At 41.8% G+C, this 23,071-nt stretch overlaps 1 protein-coding gene across 1 annotated transcript in view; it reads left to right on the top strand.

Moving 5' to 3' along the window:
- The window catches only part of MTUS2 (microtubule associated scaffold protein 2), a 783,807-nt gene that overhangs the window by 218,781 nt on the left and 541,955 nt on the right, over window positions 1-23,071 (top strand). The window contains exon 3 of the mRNA XM_089685846.1: window positions 11,333-11,390. The gene's annotated coding sequence lies outside the window, so the exon portion shown is untranslated. The remainder of the gene's footprint in view (window positions 1-11,332; window positions 11,391-23,071) is intronic.

Consider the following 23,071-nt stretch of genomic DNA (forward strand, 5'->3'; position numbering starts at 1 on the left):
TGTGTCACCAGGACAGGAAGCAAAAGAAAATCTCATTCATGGGACACAGACAGGAAAAAAACTGATGTAGGTTCTAACTATTCCATTCTCTTGTTCACTTTGAAAGTTAATTTATAGTTTGCAAGATGATCTTCCCCATAGCTTAGTGAATACGGTGCAATTACACTTTGCAACGAATATCCAATCACACGCATAGAAATTTAAAAAAAAGGGGGACATTCTCTTGCGAAGTGCAACATCCCTTGCAAAATGAAAAGTCTATTTGCCTTTGGTAAATAAACCCCATCATCTTGTGATAAATAGCCACAACAGAATAAAGATCAAGTTGGCATTTAAAAGAACACAAATACAAAAGAACTTGTTAGGAAACTTTGCAGCATGTCTCTGAACAGAAAACGGCAGAAAACAAAGAAGCATATTCTGTGACCTTCAACAGGCAGAGTGAGCACAAGACTACTGTATAGTTATTCTGTCACACAGCTTGTTCATCTTAGGCCTGTATGTGTGCCATGTGTTTGATGTATGGGCATGTGAAGAGGCGCTTGCCTGGATACCTTTTACAGAGGACCTGGCAGATGATAGCTAGGGGGGTTGGCAGCTCATACTACACGGAGCAGAAGGGAGGACAAGAGGGAATCATAGACAAAAAAGTGAAATCTGGAACTTTGCTAATGTGCCAGGGGTGTCATTGTGACCTGCCAAATGCCATTGAGGACAAGAGGAGGGAGCGTGTTTGTGAACCAAATAAAAAAACATTATGGTTTATGTTAACAGAAATAGCACTGCTGTTGCGCTTTTCAAACCATTTTTTTTTTTTTTATTCTCTTTGAATTCTTTACATGTTGCTACTACTGTACAGCTGCATTAACAATCTAAAAGCGTAAAACTTGCCTATTAATTTTTCAAGACAGTAGCATTTTTCTAAATGTGTGTCAATTATACCAAGTGTAAAAGGCTCAGCAAGATAAAGTGTTACTAAACCCACAACAGTAAAGTCAGTCTGTGTAAAAGGAGAGTGCAGCGCTAAAAATACTAAAATGATAAGATTCTATAAGGTATATAGTCCATATAATGAATAAAAACAACATAAAAAGGTATAGATGGTTAGCAGTTTAAAGGTGAATTTCCATGTTCCTAAAATGCCAATTTCCTTGATAAGGTGGTGCTTGTGCATTTAGTTATAGAAGAAATGCGCACTCACGGGAAGCGCAGTATAAATGCGCATATAGATAAATATCCAGATGTCATCAAGGATCAGGAACAGGTCAGGTGTAGGAGTAACTTCCCTCTAAAGGTAGATGGATCCTGAGGCTTTAAATGATGATCCAGGGACAGCCAGAGCGTGACTGAGCACAGAGCTACGAATCTCCTGGCGGGAACGGTTTTTTATCAAATCCAAGAGCCAAGTTAGAGCAAGAATTTCCTGAGACTTTAACACTTTTTCTAAAGCAACATCAAAATGCGTTCAGTGGACATGTGGCATGACAATGACATTGAGATGGAGTATTGATTTTCAGATGCCCAGAACCACCTAACTTCCAGTATCCAGAGTGGGAGCCTTCTATACACCATGTGAGCTGCACCCACCCATCCCTTTAGGGGAGCTCTGGCTGTCCTTGGATCATCAGTTAAAGCCCCAGGATCCATCCACCTTTATACCCTGTTCCAAATTATTATACAAATTATATTTTTCTCATTTACCTAAATGATTGATGTAAATAACAGTCAGCATAATTCTCATGTTATCAACTATTAAGAGTAGAATTCTAATTTTATTGAACAAACCTCCTATTGATAACAGTATTTTTTTTAAACATAAAAAACTTACAATGCACTGTTCCAAATTATTACGCACAGTAAGTTTCAAAATACTTTATAGGTTGTAAAGAACTGAAAATTGTCATTTGTTGTGTTTGCAGCATATTTACTGAAATCAAAAGCTATTTCAATCAAACTTTTAACAACATTTTAACTTTTTAAACATTTTAACAGGTCACGTTACATTTTAACATAGGACCCCTTATTTGATAGCAGCTTCACAAGTCTTGCATCCATTGAACTTGTGAGTTTTTGGACAGTTTCTGCTTGAATTTGTTTGCAAGATATCAGAATAGCCTCCCAGAGCTGCTGTTTGGATGTAAACTTCCTCCCACCCTCATAGATATTTTGCTTGAGGATGCTCCAAAGGTTCTCAATAGGATTGAGGTCAGGGGAGGATGGAGGCCACACCATGACTTTCTCTCCTTTTATCCCCACAGCAGCCATTGATGCAGAGGTATTCTTTGCAGCATGAGATGGTGCATTGTCATGCATGAAGATGATTTTATTACGGAAAGCATAGTTCTTCCTTCTGTACCAGGGAAGAGAGTGGTCAGTCATAAACTCCACATACTTTGCAGAGGTCATCTTTACACCTTCGGGGACCCTAAAGGGGCCGACCAGCTCTGTTCCCATGATTCCGGCCCAAAACATGACTCCACCACCGCCTTACTGACGTCACAGCCTTGTTGGAACAGGGTGGCCGTCCACCAACCATCCACTACTCCATCCATCTGGACCAGCCAGGGTTGCACGGCACTCATCAGTGAACAGGACTGTTTGAAAATTAGTCTTCATGTATTTTTCTGCCCAATGCAGCCGTTTCTGCTTGTGAGCATTGGTTAGTGGTAGCCGAATAGAAGGTATATGCACAGTTGCAAGACTCTGGAGGACTCTACATCTTGATGTCCGTGGGACTCCAGAGGCACCAGCAGCTTCAGATATCTGTTTGCTGCTATGTAATGGTATTTTAGCAGCTGCTCTCTTGATCCGATGCATGGATCTGGCAGAAATCTTCCTCAATGTGCCTTTATCTGCACAAACCCGTCTGTGCTCTGAATCAGCCACAAATCTCTTAATAGTGCAATGATCACGCTTAAGTTTTCGTGAAATATCCAATGTTTTCATAACTCGTCCAAGGCCTTGAACTATTTCACTCTTTTCGGCAGCAGAGAGATCCTTTTTCTTCCCCATATTGCTTGAAAATGGTGCTCTGCTTAATAATGTGGAACACTCTCCTTTAGTAGTTTTTTCTTAAATTGGACTCACCTGCCAATGTAATTATCACAGGTGTCCGAGATTGTTTTCAGTGATCAAAAGAGCCCTGAGACACAATGCCATCCATGAGTTAAACTGAAAAACAAAATATTTAATGTTTGTGACACTTAAATAGAATTTGCATAATAATTTGGAACAGGGTGTAGAGGGAAGTTACCCCTACACGTGACCTGTTCCTGATCCTTGATGACATCTGGATATTTATCTATATGCGCATTTATACTGCGCGTCCGGTGAGTGCGCATTTCTTCTATAACTGAATGCACAAGCGACTTATCAAGGAAATTTACATTTTAGGAACACGGAAAGTCACCTTTGAACTGCTAACCATCTATACCTTTTATGTTGTTTTTATTCATTATATGGACTATATACATTTATAATAGAATCTTATCATTTTAGTATTTTTAGCGCTGCACTCTCCTTTTACACTGTTTGATTAAGGTTTTATTTGGTTATCTTTTGTGCACAGCTGCAGTTGTCCTCTTCCCAAATTTAGTGTGCTCACATACCCTTACTACTTGCAGTAAAGTCAGTCTTTATATGCAGTAAAGCATGCTTGTTATACTTACTGTGGATCCTAAGTGGTTAATCCTCTGCTTTGTGAAAAAAGGCTGTTTGATACTGTCTTCTCTGATTCTCCCCTTCTTCCACAGTCCCTAATCCATCTGCTGATAGTACAGAGCCTTAGGAGACACTCTGCACATGCTCAGTTTAGTGTGTATTGCTAGAGAGTTTGTGCAGCGCCAGTCAGCGCTGTCCAGACAGAGGATCAGGGGTCATGCAGCCTCATAGGACAGCCAGAGGAGGAAGAAAACTCCTCCTACAAGCTTTAACCAATTCTCAGCCAGACACTGAAAGAAGTCACAAGACTGCTATATACTTCTGATGAGAAAAGGTATTTAGCAGTTTATATTTTCTAAAATAACTGCATTTTCATATTCTTTGTGCTGTGGGAGACCAGATATAGTGAATGCAGGGTCCTGGGTTTAGTAACACTTTCCTAGTTGATGCTTGTGGGGTGAAACTTTTATCTCATGGCCAAAAGAATGCAATTGTAGAACTATAGAGGCTGCCATTTCTGACCTTGGCTACTGAAAATGCTAGCTTCTTCAGTTTATTTTTTAATTTCATCTATTCATACACTTTAAGTTGACTACAGTAGCTTGAAGTCTGACTGGTTTCTTAATGGATAATCCTGATATTTTTACAAGTATGGGTGTTTGTAGTCTGTAAACAGCATTGCAGCATTTACCTCCACACATAAACTAATGGAGGTTGATTGAAAGTTGTAAAGCTAGCCTGTAAGGAGGGGGGGGATTGTGGGCTAGTAGCTGGTGCTATCTCAGTGTTCCCCAATTAACTTTCTGGGCAGCACGTCTGAGTCACATAAGAGGCCTACCCCTAATGTAGGTTCTTCTGCACTGTCCAGACAGAGGGTCAGGGTTCATGCAGCATCATAAGTCAGAGGAGAATAAAAAAACTCATCCTACAAGCTTTAACCAGTGCTCAGCTGGACCTTCGCAGTGCAGTTTCATTCTGGTTGCTGGGAGAGATGGAATGCGGCGTAGGGAGTGCCAACAGTATATCCCTCGTAGTTAAAGGCAATTCCATCTATAACAAGTACACATTTAAAACAGGTTGTTTGCTGACTGTACCTTCCATTGCTTGTGGCAACCACATGTATAGCTTCCATTAAGGTGACTCTTAGTATGTTAATTCTTCATACCCAATGTGAAAGTGACCCAAACTGTAGACCAAGTGTACAACAGTGCCAGTCACTTGCAATACACCCCTTTGAGTAACTTCAGACCAGGCAAAAGGCAAACTTTAAAGTTTTAAGCTTGAATTAAAGTGCAATATTGCAAGAGCCCAAGCAGACAAAACAGTCCGGCAGAATTTAATTAAGGCCCTAGTTCCTACTCCTAACCAGGCTATCTGCTGCCCCGGCATACCTGCAGAGGTAGAGGCTATGAAGTCCATGTACAGCAAGGTCCAATAGTGCCAGTATCCAGCAGCTGGTATCTTTGGGCGAACCCCAGGTTGGATGGCTCTCACATCCTTCAGGCTCCTCACAGGCTGGATCCCTCACTGGACACTGCTGATGGTCCACCTCCTACTGGGGAACCAGGCAAAAGGCAAGACAAGGCTCAGCAAAGCTCTCGGACTCAGCCCACTGCCATTTTTATATCCACAGGAACAGTGGGTCAGTCCCAAAGATCATGCCAAAAGCCAAAAAAATGGGAAAGGCAACCCCTTCCCTTCTGTCCAGGGCAGCACCTAGTAGCTAATTTCAATCCGCTTACAAGCCATAATATATCTTACAATGGTATCTATTGATCCAATAATTTTTTTTTTCTAAGAGCCATTGTTGTCCAGGCCTCTGAAATTATGAATTCACCAACATCGGAGGATGCAGTTAGTTAAGCTAGACACAGCATAAAGAGAATGCTTGTGTTTCATACCTTACATGGGGCACTAGGGAGCCCTTATTTTGATGTAGATGGTATCCATATTCACTCTGCAATATAAAATGTCAAATCCAGTAAAATGACTTGCTAAACACAATAATGAAATACTTCTGAAATTCCAAAAGCAATGTTTCCTTAATCTGACCTTCAGTATCAGTAGACATTATACCACATTATACCATTATATCACATTCGCAGCCTAACACAGCTTTAAGATTAATGCAAACCAATGTTCCTTCTACAAAGGGAGAGAAAGGAAAGAAAACACATACAATATGCTCACTTCAATTAAAAGTACTGGAAAGTCTCCAGCACTTGTAAATTAGTCAAGGATATAAATAATCTTTCAGACACAGGCACTTTTTCCGGCCAAAAGGATTGCAAACGATTTTACTGCTGGAGCAAGAAGCTGCCTGCCTAAGCAATTATGTCCTATGCAGGGTAAAAAACATGTAGTGTAATGAACCAGTTAATCTAAAAATGAGTGGAATAATTATTTTATGATATCTTGTGTATATTTCCTAAATTATATTGAACTACTACACAGCAGATCTGTTACCACAGCCTACTTAAAATGTGCCTGCACTCAAAATGTATGCACGGCTCCATACAGACACTGTGGGATATTCCTACTGAATCTTGTACAGCATCTTGGATTTGATGGCAAAACATTATCATCACTAACTTGAAGTGGTTGTGAACCCTTGCAAATACCCAATGAAGTGACTGGCCTCAGGTGATACACAGAGATTAAACAAATCCTTCTACATAAGTTGTACCTGTCTGTCTGCAGCCCTCTCTTCTCTATTTCCAGAATTTATAAAGCTTGTCTGACAGTTCAGATGAAAGAGAGCACATAGCTAAGGAGTCAATTGCCAGTCCAGAGACTGAACAGCGGTGTGCTGTTTGGCACAGCGCTAGATCAAGTTTGAACTAATGTAAGAATTTAAGGAGGCTGGGGGGAGCTAATCTTGGAAGGTTTTTTACCTTAACGCAAAGAATGCAGTGTTACTTTAACTGACAATTGTGTGGTCATGCAACGCTGCACCCATATGAAATTTTTGTCCTTTTTTCCCAGGAATTGAGATTTCTTTTGGTGGTATTTGATCGCCTGTGTGTTTTTTATTTTTTGTGCTATAAAAAAAAGGCCCACAATATGGAAAAAACAAAACAATATTTTTCACTTTTTGCTATAAAACATATCCAGTAAAAAAATTTGAAAAATATAATTTTGTCATAAATGTAGGCCAAAATGTATTCTGCTACATGTCTTTGCTAAAAAAAATCCCAATACATGTAAATTAATTGGTTTACGTGAAAGTTATAGTGTTTACAAATGGCGGTATACATACTGGAATTTGTTTTGTTACTAAAAATGGCGGAGATCAGCGACTTATAGCGGGACTGCGGCAGGCATTCTGACACTGGGGGGAACTGACTTGGCATCACTGACATCCCCAGTGACACCAATACAGTGATCAGTGCTAAAAAAAACACTGACATTGTACTAATGGCACTGGGGAGGAAGGGGTTAACATGTGGGGCGATCAAAGGATTAACTGTGTGCTGGCAGTGTTTTACTGGGGGGGCGGTGTGTTGGTGCTTCACTGTAAGGACACTGTTCTGGATGGCTGTGGCCGACAGGGAGGAGGATTGTTAGTAAACAAAACAGCCCTCCTCCCCGTTGGTAATCACCAGACTGCGTGGGTAATCACAGTCTGGGACCCGGTAAATGACAACCGCGGGTGCAGAAATGCAAAATCATGTATATATACACGTGATTTTTGCGCACCCCTGCTGCCCTGTAGCAGTATATATGCTATAGGGCGGTGAGGATGTGATTAATATTAGCATTTTTTGTCAGTATTTTTGCAGTGTTTAGGAGCGTTTTCAAAAAAATATTTTAGGAGCACTAGAGCGGCAGCCGTCCGAGTCCTTAATGACCAGCTGGTTGTCAAGGAGCAGGCCGGCAACCCGGCCGCCGCATCCTTAACAATGGATGAGTCATCAGTTGTCAGTGAGATACCCTGCTAACAGCTGAATGTAAACAAAACAATTGCCGACAATTAAAACATCAGAAAAAAAAACAGTGTGGTGATCCCCCCTAATCCATACCAAGCTTTCAAATCTGGTATGGATTTTAAAGGGAACCCTGTGTCAAGATTTTTTTAAAAATAGCATGGAGTCCGCCCCAAATCCATACCAGACCCTTATCTGAACATACAGCCTGGCAGGGCCTTTTCCCCACAACTCTGGCCAGTGGTTGTGGGGGTCTGTGGGCAGGGGGCTTATTGGAATCTGGAAGCCCACTTTATCAAGGGGGCCCCCAGATCCCCCCCACCCCCATGTGAATGAGTACGGCATTGTACCCCTATTCATTCATCAAAAAACTGTCAAAAATCACATGAGCTAAATTTCAAGTGTTGTTGCAATGGGTTATACTTATGCCAATGTGAAATTTCAGTTTTTTATTTTTAAAAAATTCACAGACATTTTGAAAATGCTGTTGTCGCTTTGTCATTATGGGGTACTCAATATAGATTAATGATGAAAAAAATGAATTTAAACAATTGTATCAGGCTGCAAGAAGGAATTTGGAGATTTGGAGGAGGCTGAGAGCAATAGGCACATTTTTTTTATTTTGTTCAACTAGATTTTAGTTGCCATTTAAACCCATATTGATAGGATTTTTCACATTGAGCTGAACTCTGTTACTTGCTCATTTTTTAAAAATTGTGTCTTCAATACATGCACATATAATACTCTTAGATTGCCTATTATATTGATAACTATGTCTTGTAAATTATCCTGTGTGATGAAATACCTGTTTATTTGGTGCTGTAAATTACTGCACAGCTTGTAGTTGAAAACAGAATTCAAATTTATAATCCCAAAATAAAATTTGAGAAAATCAACAGTGCTAAGGAATAATAGGCAATCATGGGAAGATTAGTTCTACAGATGCAAAAGAAAAGAAGTTTTGTGAAAATCAAGATGGCAAATTGCCTTGGATGTTTTTAAATATCATCTTCAGATGGAAAAGGGTACAGCAAACTTTTAATACTACTGTGCTGTGTGAATACTAAGTATACATTTGGAACATTATTTGATTAAACACTTTCAAGTTCAAGTGATGTTACTGTTGTGTGTGTTGCTGATTGTGCCCTTCCTAAACTTATGTAGCACTACCCTTTTGAGGGCCACTGAGTTTTGGGTCCCCCTTAAGCCCTGCACAGCCAGGCAACATGCATTTTCCACTCTTGCTTCCAAAGTCAGTAACAGTACATGAGCTTGTGTCAGACACAGCCCAGCGGGATCTCTAGTGATCCACAGAACGGGATTTCCCAGGACGCGGAGTCTAAGTCCCAGTCTGCCTTTTCACCAGAGCCCCTGATGGTGGGGATGGACTTGGTGCAAGACTGAAACCAGGTCGCGACCCCTGAGTGCACCCAACTGTGGTAGAGGGGTCCCCGCTGAGGGTATGTGCCAGGGGTGAGCCTGAAGTGAAGAGGCTGACAAGTCCAGGTCCCGAGCGGGATGGATGGATGACAGTCAGGAGTGAGCGTAGTCAGACTAGCTGGGTCGGTAACAGTGGAGGCAGGTAGGTACCAAGCAGAAGACAGAGAGTAGCCAAGTCACGAGCCAAGGTTCAGCAACGGGAGATCCAGTAATAATATAACAACAGGCAGAAGAGTAGTCAGGGACGAGCCGGGGGTCAGAGCAGGAGAAGGTCAACACAATTCAGGACAAGCAGGATCGGCAACAGGAACGTACTTCAGAAACACAGGAACAGAAACTAGACCTTACGGCAACCTGATCACCGCCTGGCCAGTTTAAATAGTGCGCCCCTGCACCGTCATTGGTGCAGGTGTGCGCCCGCGTGCGCGAGTGCGCATGTGCAGCCGCAATTGCCCCTGTGGATGCCCAGGTCCTAGTGCCTGCACATTAGTGCGCCTAGGCAATCTGCGCATGCACAGACCTGACAGCTTGGTTTTTGTTGTTTTATTAGGGTTAACAGCTTGGATGGGGTCTAGGGGTATATGGGATGACCAATGGAACTGAAACAACTTGGATTCACGGGAATGTAAATATGAAGGAAATGGAAATTAATTATAAGTGATTAGTAAGCTGGTATATTACACCGAATGTAGCGCATAGAATAAGTGGAGACAACTCACCTTTATGTTGGCGGGGATGTGGAGAGAGAGGTACAATGATACACTTATGGTGGGAGTGTCACAAAATTCAAGAATACAAGTGAGTATAATTAAGGAAATAAGAGAGGTAAATATTCCTAAGGACCCTGAGACTTGCCTTCTTTTTGGTACCGAGTTTCCGGTTAAAAAATATAAAAAAATTGGATTATTGTATTATTTAAATGCAGCGAAGGGACTGATACCCAAGTTTTGGAAGAAGCAACAGGCACCGAAAATAAAGGATTGGGTAGAAAGAGTGGAGAAGATATATAGAATGGAGGAACTTTACCATATGGAGGAAGATAAAATGGAGGTATTTCGTACAAGTTGGGAAAAGTGGGTACAGTTTAAAAATTCAGAGGTAAACCTAGAATATGTGAAATAAGGAAAAGAAGGGAAAGGGGATAAATATAGTACAGTATAATACTAGTAATAGCTAAGGTTCAGGATTTCTAGAATGAAGTGAAAAATGCATAATCAAAGGGTGGGGGGTGGGGTAGGTAAGGGGAGGGGTAAAAGGTCACCGAGATTAAGGTTATTTCTGGGGAGTGTTATGACAGAAACGTGTAATGTATACTGTCTGTTTTATTAGCTTTTATACATTTAATATGGTGATTTGAAAACAATAAAATATTTAAATATAAAAAAAATTAAACAACTTGGAGGACAATCTCTTAGATTCAGCAAAAAGCACAAAAGAATAGATCCTGGACCCTCTACTCCTTCAGAAGCGGCTCTTATCTTTTCAGGAAATCTACACACAGTCTTCACTAGGAGCGCTTGGTCCCCTTAAATGAACCTCTTCAGACCCCAGATGAAAATCTCCTCATCCACCTGGCTGTCATGAGAGTATCCCAAGGCAAGGGATCCTGAGGCACACAAAGAATGCAGTCCCAGGGAGAACTAGTAGGGTATTACACCTGACTGCCCTTTCCCTTGTAGGCCCAGGGGGTGTAGAAGTACTCACACTGTTCTGTTCCTGTTGCTGTAAAGGTGAAACTGATTTTAGGTCTTACGAGGCTGTTTTCTTTCCCTGTTGACAGGATGTCCTTCCTTGTAGACTGTGGAACAGTGTAGGTCCCTCTTTCTTGCTCCCAGCCCATAGGTAGACCCCTCCTCCTCTGGGTCCTCCTCCCAGGCTCCATCCCAGCAGCACTTCCTCACTCCATCTTCCATCTAACTCCCCTTCTGGCCAGGTTCTCTCATATTTAAGGGCTGACCTAGCCACCATGCCAGGTCTCCTGCCTGGGGATTGGCCAGACTCTCCTAAGTATGCAGATCAGCCTCTCCTCACCCCCACCTACTGGCTTCTAGAAACTTCTCCAAGTCTCTGAAGCAGGGGGAAGGTATCAGAGAGCTGACTTGTAAAGCCCTCCAGTCCTAACCTAAGGCTTTCTAGCTTTATAACTATACACAAAAAAAACTATCTGCACTGGAGGGTGTTACACACACATAAAGTTGTTTGGTGTAGTTAGTAATAATAATAATATGTATTATTATTATACAGTAAGTAGTAGTGATGTTTGGACCAATTAACTAAATCGTTTGTTTTTCTATTTTTTTTTACAGAATAACGTTTTATTGATTCTGTGGCACAGTAGCAAACAGCTTCTTTATCTGTGAGCAGGTAACAATCACCTCATTTTACTGATGTGGTAATGTATGGATGGGTCTGTGCAAAGTAACAGACATGTTTTGGCCCTTTTATTCTCACTGTAATGCATACCTAAGTTTTATAATTAGAGTAAATCTTCCCATATAGAGATATGCAGAGAGCTGATAGATAACTAGGCCTTCCCGTGTGACCAAGAAGTTAGTGTGCGTTTCCTGGGTTAACATGGAACAGGGAGCATGTTCCTCCAGGGGTATGTGAGAGGTGGGAAAAGGAGATGACTTCATCTGCAGAAGATATACAGCACTAAGCTCACCAACTAGAGATTTAAGTTAAAAGGTGGATACCAACTTTATTACTTTATTACCAACTTAACCGCTTGCCGTCCAGCCACTGTGTAAAAACGGCCACAAGGTGGCACCGCTGGGCAAAATCACGTTTCAAAAGGTCATTTTGCAAAACAGGTAGGGGGCGCCCGCCCTACCCGTCCCACCGATCGTGGCCACAGGTGTCAATCACTACCCGCCAGGTCCCGGCGATTGCTGGCAAACAGTGCCACAGAGCACAGCTGCATTGTTTACAGTGCAGCTCTGCTCCCTGTCAGTTCCTAACACTCTGATCCTGAGAGCGGAGTTTAGCTCTCGGGATCAGCGTGTTCCTGTGAAGTACACCCCCCCGCCCACTAGTAAAACACTCCCCTCACACAGTTAACCCTTTGATTGAATAAAAAAGTTAACCCCTTCCTTCCCAGTGCCATTAGTACAGTATCAGTGGTTTTTTTTGCACTGATCCCTGTATTGGTGTCACGGGCTGTCAGTGACCCCAAGTCAATTCCCCCCCAGTTGCAAAATGTCCACCACAGTCCCGCCATAAGTCGTTGATCACTGTCATAAATCGTTGATCACCGCCATAGGTCGCTGATCGCCGCCGTTATTAGTATAAAAAAAAAATCCCAATATCTTTCCGTTTGTAGATGCTATAACTTTCACATAAACCAATTAATTTACACGTATTGGGATTTTTTTTAGCAAAGACATGTCGCAGAATACATTTTGGCTGGAATTTATGACAAAATTTGATTTTAAAATTTTTTTACTGGACATGTTTTATAGCAAAAAGTCCAAAATATTGTTTTTTTTTCTCAAAATTGTCAGCCTTTTTTTTTATAGCGCAAAAAATAAAAAACGCACAGGCGATCAAATACCACCGAAAGAAAGCTCAATTTGTGTGAAAAAAAGGACATAAATTTAATTTGTGTGCAGTGTTGCATGACCGCGTATTTGTCAGCTAAAGTAATGCAGCGACGTAACACAAACCTCTTCTGTAACCGCTTCCTGACCGCCCTATAGCAGAAATACTGCTACAGGGCGGCATGGGTGCACAAAATCACACATATATATATATATATATATATATATACATGATTTGCGCTCCGGTGGTTTTCATGCCCCTCCCAGATAGCGTCAGATTGCCCATCAGTGCACCAGTCATCACATTTAACCCCTTGACTGCCAGGAGCATGCTCATGCACACAATAAACCTCCATTGCTAGTATAGTGTCTGAACGGATCAATATCTTTGATCAGATCTGCACTATATCAGCGTTCACATTAGTATAGCTTCCCCATAAAATGCAGCATTGGCGGGATCAGCCCCGGCACCTGCCAACACCTGCGTTTAGCCCCTACGCTTACCCCCCCCTTCTCCCCTAGCAAGTGCAGTGTCAGTAGGTCACTGTCACTTGATACATTGCACACAAAACCGCAGTGTTCGCAGAATCAGGCCTGATCTCTGTTAGCACTTGTCGGTAAATTTTGAGGACTCTCATATGCAGCAGAGTGCCAGTACTAGTGCCGCGCTACCTTTTGGTGAACTGGCAAGTACCAGCGGTCTAGTAGATCTTGGTCTTTCACATACCTCTTAGATTGTAAGCTCCCAAGATCAGGGCCCTCCTAACCCTCTTGTATTGAACTGTATTGTTGCTGTATTGTGTCGCATTATACTGTAAAGCGCTGAGCAAACTTTTGGCTCTGTATAAATCCTGTATAATAATACCAGCACTGCAGTATGACTTGGTGATGTGGTGAGTCCCATAAGTCCAGTACAAGCCAGTGCGGTGGCAAGCACAAGTACTGTCCCGCAGCCATCAAGAATTCGCACACAGGCCCATAGAACTCCTAGTATGCTTCCGGATGTGCTTGTAAATCCCAGTTGACAGCCCACAAATTCTGCAGCACCCGTACTTCCCCCATTCACTGGCCAACCCAGAATTCAGGTGGAAATAGCTAATTTAACTACTCCCCTTGATTTTTGGAGCTGTTTTTCACGGAAGATCTGTATACGTTGATTGTGGATCAAAGCAATTTATATGCACAACAATTTATAGGCGCCATCCCAAATTCAAACCTTGCCAGACCATTCGCATGGAAACTCATTACGGTTTCCGAATTTACATTTTTTTTGGGCCCTAACCCTCAACATGGGCATTTCTAAAAGAAATGAATTGCGGTTGTATTGGTCCGCAGACCCGATTCATCATATGCCCGTGTGCTCTGCTGCCATGGCCAGGCATACTGTAAATAGTTAAAAAATGCTAATTACATTTTAAATTTAGCGGTTTGCTCTCTTAATTGGCCATAGTTCTAATTTAAGCTCTCTGTGCTCTGGAACACAGTATAATACAACATTAGAACTGCATTTATTTGAAAGGAACAAAACACAGGTTTATCATAGCTTGTTTTTCACATGATTATAGGAATACATTCTAGGCACAGGAAGGCACAACTCAAAACCTTCTGAGAGGTGCATGTTTTCCTGCAGTGTTATCATTATTGAACATCACATTTAATCCAGCATGCAAGTACTTCATTACTTGTCTGATCACCACCACGCCACCCTGTGGTACAAAGTAAAAGGAATGAAAAAACTGCCTCAATGATAAAAGTAGATTTTTGCAAAAGAGCCGGTATTATTATTCAGGAAATGACTTTCTTTTCACCCTTGCAGAGGAAAGCTCTTTTCCTGACTTGCAAAAAGCTTCCAGATATTTTGGAGCCACAGTCTTCTAGCAAATAATATACAGCAAATGGCAATACTCAGTGGCTTATTGGGGATTTTCTGGGAGTTATTTTGTTTAACTTAGGACTGAATGCCAGGCAAAAAGCTAAATAAACTGCTGAGATAGTATCTAAATTCTCTTATTTACTAAAAAAGTTGTAATTCTGTCCATCAATTTTTCTGATTCACATACCTTTGTCAGTCAGCACTAATGTTGAGCCCAATTACCATGGGTTGAGTTTGAGCTGGACTCAGCACAACTGAAAGAAGTTTTTATGCTGAATCCAACTCTATTGAAATCAATGGGAGCTGAATCTGACAAATCAAAAATGCCAATTTTCTGGGCTAATAGACAATGGGCTGCCATTGCATGGGGTGGGCACTGTCCTGGGTAGCATGTACCAATGCAAAAAAAAAAAACATTTTTAGAAATTCCAGTTATTTGGGAGCAGTGATTTTTTTTTAAAGCTGCAAAATTTGCAAGGAAATAAAGGGGTTAATTTACCACAACTGGAAAGTGCAAAATTTGGTGCGGTTTTGCATAGAAACCAATCAGCTTCCAGGTTTTCTTGTCAAGATTTAATTGAACAAGCTGAAGTTAGAAGCTGATTGGCTGCCATGCACAGCTGCACCAGATTTTGCACTCTCCAGTTAAGTAAATCAACACCAATGTGTTTTAAATTGCCAGCAACTTACATTTCCCTGCTACGTATTTTAGTGGAACTTTGTAGGGGTCTCTGTATGTTTTTTTTAAGAAGCCAGCAATGAAATATAATTTACTGCCATTTTAAACCATATCATTTATTTTCTTTGTAAATGTCAATTTTGCTTAAAGCGGAGCTCCACCCAAAAGGGGAAGTTCCAATTTAAGGACTGCTCCCCCGCTCCCGATTAAGGATTGGCACCTTTGGGGGCGGGTACCTGAATTTGACAGGTACCCGCTCCCACTTCCGGTCCGATCGCCTATGCGTTCGGAAACGGAAGGCGTCCTTCCTCCCTCCCTCCTTGTAGTCTTTTGGGACACGTGACAGGTCCCAGAAGACTACAGGACCATTCAAGAAGCGCAACGCTACTCGCGCATGTGAAGTGGCTACCCGGCTGTGAAGCTGCAAGCTATCACAGCCAGGTGCCCGCACTGAAGATGCCGGCTTCCTGGAATACAGGACAGCCGGTGAAACGGGCGGCGGGGGCAACATGGGACCGAGGGACAGGTAAGTGGCTGTTTTTTTAAAAGCCAGCAGCTACAGTTTTTGTAGCTGCTGACTTTTATTTTTTTTCAGGGTGAGGGGAACTCTGCTTTAAGCAAATCCTACAGCAAGAATTTGACCCTTTGACTCTGGCCTGGATTTTAGGATGTACCCCCCCAAAAAAAACAAATAAAAATGCATAGGATCTCCCAGCAAATCCATGTCAGACCCTTCTTGTCTAGTATGAAAATGTTAAGGTGAATCCCCACGCAAAAAAAACAAAAAAAGGTTAACACCCCCTAAAAATCCTTACCAGACCTTAAGCCCTGGTTCACACTGATGCGGTGGGAAATTCGCAGCATTTTCAGTGCAAATTCCCCAATGCGTCAGAACCGCACCCCGTTCATGCAAACCGCTGCGGGTGTGTATGTTAAGTTAACAGCACCCCGAAAGTGGTCCGCAAATCGCAGTGCAATGTGCAGAATCGAATCGCATAGGTGTGATGACCTATGCGATCCAATTCTAATGCGGACCCAAAATAGGGTCTTGCACATTTTTGGTATGTGTGTAAATGTATGGCCCCAATCGCACTGCACACAAATCGCAAGTGATTTGCACAGGAATGCAGTGCGGTTATAGCATCTACAAATGGCAGTATATATACTAGAATTTTTTTCTTCTATACTGGTAACGGTGGCGATCAGCAACTTATAGCAGGACTTCGGGACTGCAGTGGGCATTCTGAAACTGGGTTGGAACTGACTAACTGCTACTGACATCCCCAGTGACACTAATACAGTAATCAGTGCTAATAAATAGTACGAACACTGTACTAATGACACTGGGCAGGAAGGGGTTAACATCTGTGACGATCAAAGGATTAATTGTGTGCTGTGTGTGTTTTACTGTGTGCTGTGTTTTACTGGGGAGGCATGCTGTGCAGATAGATACAAAACAACATGTCCATGCTGACAGTAGAGAGACCTGTGTTGTTTGCACATTATTTTGCACATCCCTGCCGCCCCGTAGCAGTACTTCTGCTATAGGGCGGAAGGGCAAGCGAATAAACAAGTTAAGAGACGTGTTGGAAAATTTTCTGTCGATCAGAGGCTACAGCTGAAGCTGCTGAGCAATTTATTTTGACATCAGCAGGTACTGCTGTCCGAATACAATGTTCTGGTGGAGGGAAAATCATCTAACTCATTTGTGTGGATATATCAGGGGTAGGCAACCTTTCAGAGGTTGAGATCTACCTCAGCAACATAGAGTAAAGCAAAGATTCCCATGGTGGGGGGGAAGGTGATACTAGGCGGTGCCCTTAAAAAAAAAAAAAAATCACTCCCCACAGTAGTGTCCTCTGCCCCCCTTTACATCACCCCCAACTGCAATGTCCTGTACACCCAATGCAGTGTACTCTGCCCCCTTCACATCATCCGCCCACTGTAGTGTCCTCTGCCCCCTCCTCTCACAGTAGTGTCCTGTACCCCCCAAAGCAGTGTCCTCTGCCCCCCTTCACACCTCATCCCCCCTACTGTTATATCCTCTGCCCCTTCCCCCCCCAATAGTGTTCTGTACCCCCAAACCAGTGTCCTCTGCCCCTCCTCAAATCAACATCCCCCCCACTGTGTAGTGTCCTCTACCCTGCCCCATAGCAGTGTCCTCTGTTTCCCCATGCCCCAAAGCAGTTTTCTCTGTCCTTTTCTCATCAGAATCCCCCCCACTGTAGCTTTCTCTTTCCCCCCTCCAATAATGTCTCCTCTGCCCCCCCCCCCCCACAGTGTCTCCTGTGTCCCCCCTCCCACAGTGTCTCCTCTGCCCCCCCCCCTACAATTTCTTCTTTGTCCCCTTCACATCACACACACACAGGTAGCACTTCCTACCTGCCAGCCTGAGTAAATCAAAGTGGAGATCAGAAGACAGCACAGTGCTCGGTGGAAGGCGGGACCGGGGTTGTCAGGCTTCATAAAACCAGTCTGATGATTGGTTGCTAGGACCGCTCTCCATCCAGCACTATGCTACCTCATGATCTCTGCTGCAGGTAACATGAGAGCGGCCGAGGCTGGGGGGAGGCAGGGTCACAGTCACGATCGACCTGTTGGCTACCCGTGGTCAACTAGTTGATCACGATCGACGGCTTGACGACCCCCGGGTTGGAGGAATGTTTTTTTTTTTGTTCAGCTCACTATGTAAATGATAAAAAAATAACTATGTATGACCAGCTTATTCAAAATCAGAGATATCCTTGCAGGTCCATATGTACAGCTTCCTCTCTTGCAAAATGGCCACTGTGGCATTTCCGATTTGTGTATGATGTTACTTTCTACTGACGCGTTTCATCATCAATCGACTTCCTCATAGGATGTAGCATGATCTTACATTCTATGAGGAAGTTGAATGATGATGAAACACGTCAGGAGAAAGTGACATTAGACGCAAACTGGTAAGTAAGTGCCGCGGTGGCCATTTTGAAAAAGGTCTTTGATGATCAGTTTTCAATTAAGAAGGTAAATAGAGTTTTACGCATACTGCTGCACTATGGTCATGTATTTTAATTACATATACCGGAGGCTGGAGAGAACATTGAACGGAGTGGGGAACATCGTGGAGGCATGGTCTAAGCGGATTTATGATGAGTGTTTGGGAAGTTGCATGATATGAAGGGGAGGTTAATTACTTTTTGGTGGTCGGATTTACATGAGTGGTGATATCATTATTCATGTGAGTTGTATTGCAAGTATAAGGTGATTTATTTAGAAATATACAACACTATATGAGTTTTCCGTTTGGAGAGTGAGCATCTTCAGAAGAAGAGGATGCATATGTTGAGGCCATGTGATAAGGAGTGCACAGATATATACTGTGGCGATGAATTTTTGAGTGAGGGTAAGAGTATATCTAAATGAAGGTGGGCGGTCTTGGATTATCACGTTGTGAATATATTGAGGCACAGCTTTTCACTTTAAATATGAGCACAATTTTTTTGTTATTTATTGATTGAATTCTGAACATTCTATACTATATACTATTTTGGTTTTGATTTTGGATCCAGTTGAGGTGTGGAGCCGCAGAGAGGACAGAGGAAGGAGCGAGGAAGAGATGATATACAAGGAGGATTAGCATAAGATATCCGGTGAGACTGATACCAGCATTGGTATATGGAAGATTAAGAAGATTATTATATTCTTTGAATGGACTGTTAGCAGAGACTAGGAATCTATTGAGTGCAAAAACTTTATTTATATGATTGTACCTGCCCAGGAGGGTAGTGTAGTTTTAGTTGCTTATTTAAGGCACCTCTTGGCGCTGTTGGATATATTAGAGAAGATACATTTCATCTGTACATGTGAAAAAAAAATGTTTGGACCATGAGTACAAAAAGTGGGCTATGCTTAAGTGCAAAGCAGTTACATTTTTCTGCCAAAGAGATTTAGACATTACTTGGCAAAGTTTCTGATTGCTAATCTCCCCCTCGGTTTATTTCTGCAGGTAAAATGAGGATTTTGGAATTACATAGTAATTAAGCCTATTACACTTCACTTTCTGTGTTAAAATAAGAATAGAGTTGCCTAGATTCACTTGTAAGAACCAAGTGTACTTTTAATTGTAAGTGACATTTTATTAAGCAGCCATTGTTAGTGAAGTCTAATTGCTTAGTGGAATTCCTATCTACAATAATTCTACAGAAAGAACGGGTTTTCTTTTGGCTTGTTCTGCATTGTCTGAAGCAACACTCATTTCAAAGTGATTTATTTACAATGGTTGTGAATGTCAGCTCCTGGCAAAACATTATCTAAAAATATACTTACCCCTTACGTAGTCCTAATTTGCTATTTAGCAACTGCTAATTTTCAGGGACAGCTAATTTCAATTCAGTGGCTAAATGGTTAGCACTTCTGCCTGGCAGTACTAGGGTTCTTGGTTCGAATCCCAGCCACGGCACCTCCTGCCTGGAGTTTGCATGTTCTCCCTGTGCTTGCGTGGGTTTCCTCCGGGTACTCCGGTTTCCTCTCACACTCCAAAGACATGCTGGTAGGTGAATTGGATCCTGTCTAAATTGTCCCTAGTATGTATAAATGTAAGCTAGGGACTTTAGATTGTACACCCATTGAGGGTTAGGGACTGATGTGAATGTATAATATGTATGTAAAGTGCTGCGTAAATTGACGGTGCTATATAAGTACCTGAAATAAATAAATTAGGAATGAGCTTAAGGATCAGTCCAAACATAAGTTTGGACTGAACTTTTGCTGTCTTGGTCTTTGGACGAGCGCCCAAACAATTACTAATTAGGCAGGAGCCCGATGGCATACATAATATTGGTATTACTACTGCCGGTTCTGTGCTAAAGGGGGTGTGGTCCTTTCTGATTGTGCACTCAGCAAGGGTGCAAAGGGCGCTGTAGCGTATGGTGTGAGCCTGTACTGGGCACATTCTGCTCATATTTACAGGTTTATAGACTTCCACTTCCCTATACTGTCCATACTACTGAGCACATTTTATTATTTGTACAGACCCAAGTTTATAGTTCCGCCTCTGTACCTCCTTTATCTCAGAAGGGGCTTAGCAGCACATCTGTATTAAGGGTTCTGCACCTGGGGGAGGGGGGTAGAATGTGTCTGTACTGTGGAGGAGGGAGGTATTGTCTGTACTGTAAGCCTGTACTGGGAAAGGGGGTTCTACTACTGAGTGGTCTGTACTGGGGGGGGGTCTTTCCTGAGAGGTCTATACTGGGGGGGTTCTGTACTGAGGAGTCTGTACTGGGGGGTTTGGTACTTTTGGTACTGGGGTAAGGGGTACCCATACTGAGGAGGCGGGTTAGGGATTTAGGCAGGGCTGCTGTTAGAAACAACGAGGCATCAAACAACAAAAATAAATTGAGTGATGGCCCTCCAAATTCTATATGGGCCACACACACTCAACATGAAGGAGGTACATTGTCAGGGAGGACCGTGTTGATGAGGACAAGGGGGCACCAAAATACTGCTCTCTTCCAGTTTGAATGAGTAAGAGGTACATAGTACCCCTACTTATTCACCAAAAAAATGTAAAGTGTAACTATAAACAGAGTTTTGAAAAGCCTCCCAACCACAGACCCCCACAACCACCGGACTAGGGTTGTGGGGAAGAAGCCCTTGTCCTCATCCACATTGGGGCATGATACTTTGCCAGGAGGGATCTTTTCTAGTAACGTACCCCCCATGCTGAGGGCATGTGCCCTGACTGGTTTGGGTGGGGGGAAATTGCCCCCCCTCCGTTTCCTCAATTTAGACTTAACTGTAATAACTGGCCCTTGAACTATTGCTCTCACTCCGGTGTGCATTGTGATACATAATGTGTGGGCAATCGTCATTTCTGCGTGTGAATATGCAGTGCAAGCATTCTTCTTTTTATGTGGTTGTAGGCCTTTTTAATCATTTTTTTATTTATTTTAATATACTTTTATTTTTAAAATGTTTTTCTTTTTTAAACTTAACTTTATTGCTATCACAAGGAAGCTTACAACCCTCTATGTAAAAGTACAGTGCAAATTATACAAAATAGATAGCACTTACTTCCTCTACCAAAATCCCAATAGATTGCTTAACATTCCTTCCCCTGAAGTACAAACATAGTAATAATAATAAGCAAACTTAAAATAAGTGAATACCCAAAAATATCCAAAAATATAAAGTCCCATACACCTAAAGTCCAAAGTAAAGTTCAAGTATCCAAAATCTTTACAAGTGATCTCTCAATTAGTCTTTATCCCCGGATCAGATTGGTGATATACTCCAGAAAATCTTCAAATACCTCAACATAGTATATTACCCCAAATATAAAAAATAATGTGCCACACGTGTCACATGCAAAATACAAAACTAAAAGTGTCACAGCAATCGTGAGATCTCAAGGGTATAAATTGAGTTAGTAACTCCACTGCACATAATATAAGAAGTGCATAATTACCCCAATCATAGATAAAATCAGCATAGAATCCATACTATAGATGAAAGTGTCTCCACACATAGATCTATTATCTTGGAAGCTGTGCTCATCTAACTTGAATGTAAGTTGCTACAATAAAATTGTTGAATTTTTAATACATATACTGATCCCTGGTCTGTTTATGAGGTCTATGGGCAAAGGCTGGAGAAGATAATAGATCTATGTGTGGAGACACTTTCATCTATAGTATGGATTCTATGCTGATTTTATCTATGATTGGGGTAATTATGCACTTCTTATATTGTGTGCAGTGGAGTTACTAACTCAATTTATACCCTTGAGATCTCACGATTGCTGTGACACTTTTAGTTTTGTATTTTGCATGTGACACGTGTGGCACATTATTTTTTATATTTGGGGTAATATACTATGTTGAGTTTTTTCTTTTGAGGTATTTGAAGATTTTCTGGAGTATATCACCAATCTGATCCGGGGATAAAGACTAATTGAGAGATCACTTGTAAAGATTTTGGATACTTGAACTTTACTTTGGACTTTAGGTGTATGGGACTTTATATTTTTGGATATTTTTGGGTATTCACTTATTTTAAGTGCAAATTATAGGTTTTCTTTAGGGAGACATTAGGCATTCTGATGAAGCTGATCAAGCACAGATTGTGCTTGCTCAGCCTCTTTCCAAACCTCAGAAGGGCAAGTGGCTTTACAGCTCTGAACACAGAAGTTCTCCAAGCTCATATTACCCAGGGGAGATCAGCAAATGAATGTCTGCTGATCTCCTGCCACTCTCCCCCTGATATCTGACATGGTCCCAGGCACCCAGGAAGCACATGTAAAGCCAGAACACATGTCAGGAAAGGTGGAGGGGGTAGGTAGGCATGTCCCTGAGCAGAAGCAGTCACTTTTAATAAACAGCCAGCAGTTGGGAGAAACATTGTAAACAACACCAGATTGCTCTAGTGGCCGGGAGTTTTCTTACATACTGGCACTACCAGTGCCTTAATAGTTATAGCAGACACAGGAAAAGGAGAGTTAAATGTTTTTTCTAGACAATAATAATAAAAATTATTACAAACATCAGTTCAAAAACATGATCACTTGAAAGAGAGAAATTCAATGGAATAAAAACTGCTATTACTTTGTTTTTAACAATATAGTGCCTGACCAGAGGAAAGGCTTGCTCAAAGCAACTATAAATGTGTGACTTGGCTGATTCTGGGCCCACCAAACCCATTATGGAATATTGTAAAAATATACATAAATTAATGCAATTTTACATATTGAGTGCATTGTTTGGGGGGTCCAGAAGCAGACTTACCTTCCATGGAATCAAGTTCTAAAGTTTGCACGGATTCCTTACTGACATAATTGGCTATAAAGGCACATAAAAGTATTCATAAGTACTCAGGAAAAAAAGAATAAACCGTTAATTGCTGAGCAACTTTTTTAGTTTACTTGAGAAAGCCATGGTAGAAGAACTAAATATTTCCCAATGTGGTCCACAGTAAC

The sequence above is a fragment of the Staurois parvus genome, unplaced genomic scaffold (assembly GCF_062004578.1).
Source record: "Staurois parvus isolate SC_StPar_1 unplaced genomic scaffold, SC_StPar_1.0 ptg000387l, whole genome shotgun sequence".
Taxonomy (NCBI): Eukaryota; Metazoa; Chordata; class Amphibia; order Anura; family Ranidae; genus Staurois; species Staurois parvus.